We start from the raw sequence: 7,960 nt of genomic DNA, 5'->3' as shown, positions 1-7,960 counted from the left end.
GAGCAAGCTCTGTACTGGTGGTGCCCCGATTCCGCAGCTGAATCAACTTTAGGAGACGGTCCTGGTGCTTGCTGGTCTTTCTTGGTAGCCCTGAAGCCTTCTCACAACAATTGAACCGCTCTCCTTGAAGTTGTTGATGATCCGATAAATGGTTGATTTAGGTGCAATCTTACTGGCAGCAAATTCCAAATGCAGTGGAAATGTTATTTTGGGATTCAGTTCATTTGCATGGCAAAGAGGGACTTTGCAATTCATCTGATCACTTCAGAATATTCTGGAGGATATGCAAATTTCCATTATACAAACTGAGGCAGCAGACTTTGAAAATTAATATTTGTGTCATTTTAAAAACTTTTGGCCACGTGTGTGTGTGTATAATATATAGAGTGATATTGGCACGCCTTGTTATTAGTATTGATGAGTGACATTTTGAAGTGTTAGTAGGTTTTCTGTCTCTTCTCCAGAGGTAGGTAATTCCCAGAATAACAAAGGAAGACTTCCTGTCAGTCAGGCTGATGCATGTAACATGTCAAGGTACTATACTATCCCTGCAATCACACAACTCCTGAACAGAATAGCTCTGCTCGAATGCTTGTAATGTGTCGCTGACTAACACGTGAAACACTGTCCAGTTTTTCTTAAACAAATTGTAGCTGAAAAGGCACAGTTACACTTAAAACATTAAACAATTATAATAATTGGGCAGTCTCCTGTCTCAATTCTATAGAAGGGGCCACCTGCACTCCCAGCCAAAGAGAAGAGTCCATGTGCAGCCCATTTTCACAGCTTGGTTGAGGCTGTGAGGCAGGTATTTATATGTTTTGTTGATTCAAGGTTAGATCAGCATGGCTCTGAGAAAGTGGGAAACCTCTGCTGTGCCTGGGGAATTCTGGGAATTGTAGCGATTGACCACTAGCCAGGGTGACACTCCCCTCTGGTCAAACAGCCTTATCTTTGATTGTTGCAGAGTGAACTCAGGCTTTCCACAACTCCCTGATTCTTCATTATCACCCAGTAGAAGATTAACCTCATAATCATGTACAAATATACAGTGCTACTACCACAGCCTTTCCTTGAACACAATGCTAATAACTAGAAATCACACGACTAACACTGTCAGAGTATGAAGGAATAGTTGTGCAAGACAAGTGTCATATACGGTACATTGTTAAACAATAATGCTTTTAGTGAGGCTTATTTCAGAAGCTAGGATTGTTTTCGTATGGCATTGCTTTCTTGTGAAATGAGGTGTACATAGCGTGCCGTTGTTGTTCTTACGGTATCTGGCTGGGATACTGGTGAGATGACTTCCCCAAAACCAAGGATTCTTGAAACTGTTACAGCATTTTTCTGCTTGGACTGCTGGCCAAAAACAAGCCAGAGTCTGTAGTCTACTGTCATACATACAGCCCTGTTAGTACTGCCTAATTGTTTATTGATTGGACAACTACATTACTCTGTAATGACAGTGACACGTGTGTATGACAATACACTGAGCACAGTATCAGCAGGCCTGCTTAAACATAGGTGCTCACCTCATGTCAGACCTATTACTGATAACCACCCAAGGTCTATTAGGGTTTGACATGGGTTTGTTACTGGTTAAGGTATTAAACATGCATGGCCTGCGAAACAGAAGAACATGAGAACAGACATTAGCACCGTCATCCAGAGCCGTTGGTTATGCACATCACTGTTGCAGCTGACTGACAGTCCCCTTACCTCCACTGGATGGCTGCCATCTACTGTGCAAAGCCTTACTTACCTGCATATCCTGTACCTCTCACGCTAATACAGTGGCAGGAGCTCTATTTCCCGTAATATATTTACACAACAACAATGCCAGCAGAGACCTGGCAGGCGTTGAATAGAGTTATAAGAAGCGGGTGAGAGTTGACAGACAATGGGGTGATTATGTACCATGTCACTTTTTAAAGAGCTGTCACAATGACGGATAATTCCTCGTAACCCATCTGAACGAATATTACGAGATACAAGTTTGAACAGGCAAGTTCATCAGAAATGTGGTGGGGTTTGTTAAGTTTGAGATAACAAAATGGGAAAACGGCTGTGCCAGTCGTTATAAGCCATGCAACTATTTTGAGTGCAAAGATTTTTGAACCAACTGAGATGTATTAATAAGTACTTTGTATTTATCTGCCATACTGTGTACCCCTTTGATAAAACACATTGTTAAAGGAGCTGCTGTAATCACTGCGTTTTGGAGTAATAGGCTACCTCTCTCTGGCTGGATCCATCATAGAGACCCCATTTAATAGCAAAATGAGCTGGAAGGGAGAAAGATTTGTCTTGATGCAGGACCAAAGTAAACACTAAGCCTTCGCCTCTCAATTCATGCCTCATCAGGCTTCATAAACCCACTTTGGATCACATTGCAGAAGGAAAAGGTTTGTATACCACTATTGAGTTTCAGCCTAGACCTGACAGGTTTAGGTTAGTTAAACAACCACTGGAATGGACAGGTAACTGCCAAAATAATGGAAACACTTGAGGAAATGAGGGATACAAAGTGTATTGAAAGCAGGTGCTTCCACACAGGTGTGGTTCCTGAGTTAATTCAGCAATTAACATCACATCATGCTTAGGGTCATGTATAAAAATGCTGGGTAGACCATTTTGACTACCGTGGCTATGCCTCCATAGGATGACAATGCCCCCATCCACAGAGCTTGATTGGTCACTAAATGGTTTGATGAGCATGAAAACAATGTAAACCATGTTATAACTACCTCAGTTACCAGATCTCAACCCAAGTGAACATTTATGGGAGATTCTACTACCATCAACAAAACAGCAAATTATGGAATTTCTCGCGGAAGAATCCCTCCAATAGAGTTCCAGACACCTGTAGAACGTATGCCTAGCTGCATTGAAGCTTTTCTGGCTCGTGGTGGCCCAATGCCCTATTAAGACACTTTATGTTGGTGTTTCCTTTATTTTGGCAGTTACCTGTATAGTTCATGCTACAGTGCATTTGAGATGTTCTTTCATGATGATGTGATTGCAGGGTATGGTCGAAAGATACAACATAAAGGTACACTACATTACCAAAATGATGTGGACACCTGCTTGTCTAACATCTCATTCCAAAATCATGGGCATTAATATGGAGTTGGTCCCACCTTTGCTGCTATAACAGCCTCTACTCTCCTAGGAAGGATATCCACTAGATATTGGAACATTGCTGCGGGGACTTGCTTCCATTCAGCCACAAGAGCATTAGTGAGGTTGGGCAATGATGTTGGGGGATTAGGCCTGGCTTGCAGTCAGCGTTCCAATTCATCCCAAGGGTACTTGATGGGGTTGAGGTCAGGGCTCTGTGCAGGCCAGTCAAGTTCTTCCACACCAATCTCGACAAACCATTTCCATATGGACCTCACTTTGTGCACGGGGGCATTGTCATGCTGAAACAGGAAAGGGCCTTCCACAAACTGTTGCCACAAAGTTGGAAGCACAGTATTGCTAGAAATGTTATTGTTTGCTGCAGCGTTAAGAATTCCCTTCAATGGAACTAAGGGGCCTGGCCCGAAACATGAAAAACAGCCCCAGACCATTATTCCTCCTCCACCAAAGTTTACAGTTGGCACTATGCATTGGAGCAGGTAGCATTCTCCTGGCATCCGCCAAACCAAGATTCATCCATCGGACTGCCAGATGGTGAAGAGTGATTCATCACTCCAGAGAACACGTTTCCGCTGCTCCAGAGTCCAATGGCGGAGAGCTTTTCACCACTCCAGCCGACGCTTGGCATTGTGCATGTGTCACGCCTTGGTCTTAGTATTTTGTGTTTTCTTTAATTATTTGTTCAGGACAGGGTGTGACATGGGTTTATTGTGTTGTGTTGTGGTGTGTTTTGTATTGGGGTTTAGTAGGTATTGGGATTGCGGCTGAGTAGGGGTGTCTAGAGTAGGCTTGGCTGCCTGAGGCGGTTCTCAATCAGAGTCAGGTGATTCTCGTTGTCTCTGATTGGGAACCATATTTAGGTAGCCTGGGTTTCACTGTGTATTTTGTGGGTGATTGTTCCTGTCTCTGTGTAGTGTTCACCAGATAGGCTGTAATAAGTTTTCGCGTTCCGTTTGTTGTTTTGTTTATATATAGTTATTTCATGTATCGCTATTCTTCATTAAAGAACATGAGTAACCACCACGCTGCATTTTGGTCCGATCCTTGTTCTACCTCTTCATCAGAGGAGGAGATAGAAGAACGCCGTTACAGCATGGTGATCTTAGGTTTGTGTTTAGCTACTTGGACATGGAAACTCATTTCATAAAGCTTCCAAAGAACAGTTCTTGTGCTGACTTTGCTTCCAAAGGCAGGTTGGAACTCAGCACTCGGTGGTCCCGCTCTGTGCGCTTGTGTGGCCTACTATTTTGCTGCTGAGACGTTGTTGCTCCAAGACGTATCCACTTCACAATAACAGCACTTACAGTTGACTGGGGCAGCTCTAGCAGGGCAGAAATTTGATGAACTTACTTGTTGGGAAGGTGACATCTTATGTTGAAAGTCACGGAGCGCTTCAGTAAGGCCATTCTACTGCCAATGTTTTGTCTATGGAGATTGCATGGCTGTGTGCTCAATTGTATACACCTGTCAGCAACAGGAAATAGCTAAATCTACTAATTTGAAGGGGTGTCCATGTTCTTTTGTATATACTGTATAGTGTACCTCAGACCTGTGTTCCGTCTGTCACACAGTAATAAACACATACATAAAAGAAAGAGCACTGACTGACAATAACAGCCCCCCCTCTTCCATACACACAAACACACACACAACCAGATGCACACAGACACACAGGAATGTGGCCATCCTAATTCTGGGATATCAGTAATTATAGATTAGGTACAGCTGAAGCCGGAAGTTTACATACACTTAGGTTGGAGTCATTTAAACTCGTTTTTCAACCACTCCACAAATTTCTTGTTAACAAACTAAAGTTTTGGCAAGTCGGTTAGGACATCTACTTTGTGCATGACACAAGTAATTTTTCCAACAATTGTTTACAGACATATTATTTCACTTACATATCACTGTATCACAATTCCAGTGTTTCAGAAGTTTACATACACTAAGATGACTGTGCCTTTAAATAGCTAGAAAATCCCAGAAAATGATGTCATGGCTTTAGAAGCTTCTGATAGGCTAATTGACATCATTTGAGTCAATTGGAGGTGTACCTGTGGATGTATTTCAAGGCCTACCTTCACACCCAGTGCCTCCTCTTCTGTCTCCAAGAGATGAACGTACTTTGGTGTGAAACGTACAAATCAATCCCAGAACAACAACAAAGGACCTTGTGAAGATGCTGGAGGAAACAGGTACAAAATAATCTATATACACTGTAAAACTAGTCCTTTATTGACATAACCTGAAAGGCCAAGGAAGAAGCCACTGCTCCAAAACGTCCAAAAAGCCAGACTACGATTTTCAACTGCACATGTAGAAATGTCCTCTGGTCTGATGAAACAAATATAGAACTGTTTGGCCATAATGACCATCGTTATGTTCGGAGGAAAAAGGGGGAGGCTTCAAACCCGAAGAACACCATCCCAACCATGAAGCACGGGGGTGGCAGCATCATGATGTGTTTTTTTTTTCTTCTGCAGGAGGGACTAGCGCACTTCACAAAATAGATGGCATCATGAGGAAAGAAATGTATGTGGATATATTGAAGCAACATCTCAAGACATCAGTCAGGAACTTAAAGCTTGGTCACAAATGGGTCTTCCAAATGGACAATGACCCCAAGCATACTTCCAAAGTTGTGGCAAAATGGCTTAAGGACAACAAAGTCAAGGTATTGGAGTGGCCATCACAACGCCCTGACCTCAATGCTATAGAAAGTGTGTGTGCAGAACTGAAAAGGTGTGTACGAGCAAGAAGGCCTACAAACCTGACTCAGATACACCAGTTCTGTCAGGAGTAATGGGCCAAAATTCACCCAACTTATTGTGGGAAGCTTGTGGAAGGCTACCTGAAACATTTGACCCAAGTTAAACAATTTAAAGGCAATGCTACTGTTGAAGGAATTCTAAATTCCTCTGTATTATTTCCCAATCAGAATTAAATACTCTGTCAATGCATTCAAAGGGTTATGTAAGACCCTAATATTTTATAAGAATTGACAGAGCCCCGGTCTTAAAAGTCAGGTAACAGTGTTTAATTCAAGAGAGTACTGGTTACATACACATTTTTCCACAGGTTATAAACTGAAAATGACGTCAACGTTTTCTAAATGTTCTATCTCTTCATGACACGGGTCGAGAGGCCCTATAGTTCTCGAGCCTTCCCTCCTCGCCTGATGCCAAGGTCAGTCAGTGTAAATCAGAATTCTAGACAGTCTGGAGATAGTCCATCCCTGCCATCTGGAGATAGTTCATTCATTTGTACAAAGGAACAGACCGTCATTGTTACTAAACTCCTGACTATATTATATACAATTGGGAATGGGAGCAAGAGAGAAAATTCATTATGTACAGTACATAATAGCATTTGGACTAGTCAGTCCTGATTGAAATGTGTACATAATTAGTAATCATTGATAAAAAATTCCCTTAACAGCTACCAAATACTAATTGAGTGGATGTGAACTTCTGACCCACTGGGAATGTGATTAAAGAAATAAAAGCTCAAATAAATAATTCTCTCTACTTATTTGACTTATTCTGACATTTCACATTATTAAAATTAAGTGGTGATCCTAACTGACCTAAGACAGGGATTTTTTTTAACTGAGTTTAAATATATTTGGCTACGGTGTATGTAAACTTCCGACTTCGACTGTAGGTATTCCTCTTGTCCAGATGGGATAGAGCACTGTAATGGTGATTGCATTGTCTGTGGACCTGTTGGGGCGGTATTCAAACTGAAGTGGGTCTAGGGTGGCAGGTAAGGCGGAGGTGATATGATCCTTGACTAGTCTCTCAAAGAACTTCATGATGACAGAAGTGGGTGCTACGGGTTGGTAGTCATTTATTTCAGTTATCTTTCCTTTCTTGGGTACAGGAACAATGGTGGCCAACTTGAATCATGTGGGGACAGCAGACTGGGATAGGGAGCGATTGAATATGTCCGTAAACACACCAGCCAGCTGGTCTGCATGCTCTTAGGACGCGGCAAAGGATGCCGCCTGGGCCAACAGCCTTGCGAGGGTTAACACGTTTAAATGTTTTACTCATGTCGGCCACGGAGAAAGGAGGGTGGGGTGCAGTTCTTGTAAACGGGGGGCCACGACAGTGGCACTGTATTATCCTCAAAGCAGGCAAAGAAGATTTTTAGCTTGTCTGGAAGCGCAATGTCGGTGTCCGTGACGTGGCTGGTTTTCTTTTTGTAGTCAGTGATTTCCTGTACACCCTGCCACATGTGTTTCGTGTCTGAGCCTTTGAATTGTGACTCCACTTTGTCCCTGGCATTTCGCTTGTTTGATTGCCTTACAGAGGGAATACACTGTTTAAATTCAGCCATATTCCCAGACCTCTTTCTGTGGTTAAATGCAGTGGTTTGCGCATTCAGTTTTGCGTGAATGCCGCCATTCATCCACGGTTTCAGATTAGGGTAGGTTTTCCCGGCTGTATGTAATAAGACTTAAGATTTCCTGGGGTAACAATGTAAGAAATTATACATAAAAAAACAAAATACTGCATAGTTTCCTAAGGACTCGAAGCGAGGCGACCATGTCTGTCGGTGCCATTGACGATTTCATTAAAGTGTGTGTGTTTGTATGTGCTTGAGTGCCTGTTTGGTTGTTAAGGGTTAATGTAATCCGTCCTTAAATACTGCATCTGTGTGTGTGTATTGGGGAAATGTGGGTGGTGGTGGTGTTTTTATAACACCCCACCACCCACATGTATGGCTTTCAGAGGAGCACTTCAATATTTCATAAAATTAGCTCTTAAAAACGTAACCAGGTGCCCTGGAGCCAGACGACTTTCTTGGGCTC

The sequence above is a fragment of the Oncorhynchus nerka genome, linkage group LG19 (assembly GCF_034236695.1).
Source record: "Oncorhynchus nerka isolate Pitt River linkage group LG19, Oner_Uvic_2.0, whole genome shotgun sequence".
NCBI lineage: Eukaryota > Metazoa > Chordata > Actinopteri > Salmoniformes > Salmonidae > Oncorhynchus > Oncorhynchus nerka.
Note: the sequence above shows the minus strand (reverse complement) of the source record.